Below are 2,169 nucleotides of genomic sequence, written 5' to 3'. Positions count from 1 at the left end.
TAATGATATCTGTTTTAAAAATTAGAAATTAACTTTATCCAAGCATATATAAAATACAAAAATGGGGCCGGGTAGGTGGCGCTGGAGGTAAGGTGTCTGCCTTGCAAGCGCTAGCCAAGGAAGGACTGTGGTTCGATCCCCCGGCGTCCCATATGGTCCCCCCAAGCCAGGGGCGATTTCTGAGCACATAGCCAGGAGTAACCCCTGAGCGTCAAACGGGTGTGGCCCAAAAAAAAAATTAAGAAATAAAATACAAAAATGGATGGATGGATAGATAGAGGATGGAAAAACTGACTTATCTAAATTTATGCTACATGTACACAGTGAATATGTGTACATATGTGAATATGACTGGGTTATTGAATGTTATCATTTTCTTCTCAACAGACATGAATTGTTGCTAATATTCATTTGATAATGAAGACACTCAAAATAATTTTATAAATTAAAAAGGAAATTAAATGTTTACTACAAGCTAACTGGCTGTTGTTATTTGCTTTTTTAGTCTTATAATGGTATTACTTTCATCATAACTTGCTCTTATTTGTGTTTTTTTTTTTGCTTGATTGTTTTACTTAGTTTTGTTTTATTTTGTTTTGTTTTGGCTTTTGTTGTTACTGTTGTTGTTGTGTTGCCTTTTTTTTAAGCTTATAGGAAAGACAAGTGACAGTTTCAGTTATAGTGACACGCTGTCAACATCTTTCCAGGTTGCTCTCATATGTTGGATATCCCATAGTCACTACCAACCCCAGACTGGAAACATGCTATCAAAATCATTTTCTTATTTCTTCTACCCTCCTTCTTTCTAATTCTATTGTTCTTTATCATCTTCATCTTAGAGCTACTCACAGCTATATTAGAATGTTCTTTGGTAGGGAAAACTCTTTGGGAATTATTTTTAGTTCCTTGACTGACTATATTCTGTTATATCTTCCCCTTTCTGAATTTCTTGCTCTTTCTTCTCTATGGTACTTTTACCTTGCTACCATATTTATTTTGCTCAGGCTTAGCTATGCCTCTATGTTCTATTTACTCTGATATATGGCACTTCAAGATGTACTCTCTACCATTATTATATTTTGTTCCTTTTATTCACATTTTTGTTTTATTTCATTTGGGTGGAGGCACATCCACCTGTGCACAGAGCTTACTCCTGCCTCTATACTCAGATCATTGCTAGAAATTATATGTGGTCCTAGGGACAAAACCAGTCTGGGCTTCATGTAATGTACTCTCTCTCTTTCTCTCTCTCTCTCACTCTCTCTCTCTCATGCACACACACATGCACACACACACACACACACGCACACACACACACCAGTTACACCTATATTTTAATGCTGAGTATTTTATTTCTGTACACCATTTCATACCCAATTCATTTCTAGACATGGCATTTGCTCACTGCTCTTTTCAAGGATTTTGAGAAAGATTTGCAATACTTGGGTTTACAAAAAGGAAGAAGCTCATTCGTGCAGAAATATTCTCCATTCAATATGAAGACTGCGGTCTTCACCATCATCTGACCTTATTCATCATCTTTATCATCATCCCTTGTTCACTTTCTCATATTTTCCGGCTTTTCCCATATCCATTTCTCTTAATTACTCCAAGACTCTGAGTCAGAAATAATACATGAAACAAGTCTTCTCTTTGCTCCCTCTTTGTCAGCTCACCAGTAAACTTTTGGAAAGCTACAGAGATGGACAATTTAGGCTTTGCATAACTCTAGAATGTTTTGCTCGGCTTGACCCTGCTTTCCCTTTGCTTTATTAGCACTTCTCTTGAATTTATTAACAGGGATGGGTACAATTCAATGGTGGAGCAGTGGTCTTTCATGTGTGAGACCATGAATTTGATCCCTGGTACTGTAAACATCAATAAAGTGAAGTTTATTACCCTCTCTCTTTTTGATTACCTTTTTATTATCTCTATCGAGGACTCAGTTTCATTAGCTAGTAGGTAAGGGAGAGGCTGTGGTTTGTCTTTATTTTTGCATATTTACCTAAAACATCCTATTTGTAACTATTTTCATAAATATTCTACACTTAGCAGTTAGCTTCTACCAAACAACTATAAGGAAGATTCACGTCTTAGCACTTGTTTGTCACATTTTATCAACTTACTGGATGACTACCCTAATAGTCTCAATGTTCATATCCTTATTTT

The 2,169-nt window shown here is 36.2% G+C and overlaps 1 pseudogene; it reads right to left on the bottom strand.

Moving 5' to 3' along the window:
• Positions 1-646: 646 nt before the first annotated feature.
• On the bottom strand, positions 647-767 carry LOC126021050 (uncharacterized; annotated as a pseudogene).
• Positions 768-2,169: the final 1,402 nt, after the last annotated feature.

This window comes from Suncus etruscus, chromosome 10, assembly GCF_024139225.1.
Source record: "Suncus etruscus isolate mSunEtr1 chromosome 10, mSunEtr1.pri.cur, whole genome shotgun sequence".
NCBI lineage: Eukaryota > Metazoa > Chordata > Mammalia > Eulipotyphla > Soricidae > Suncus > Suncus etruscus.
This window is presented reverse-complemented; position numbering and strand designations above follow the sequence as displayed.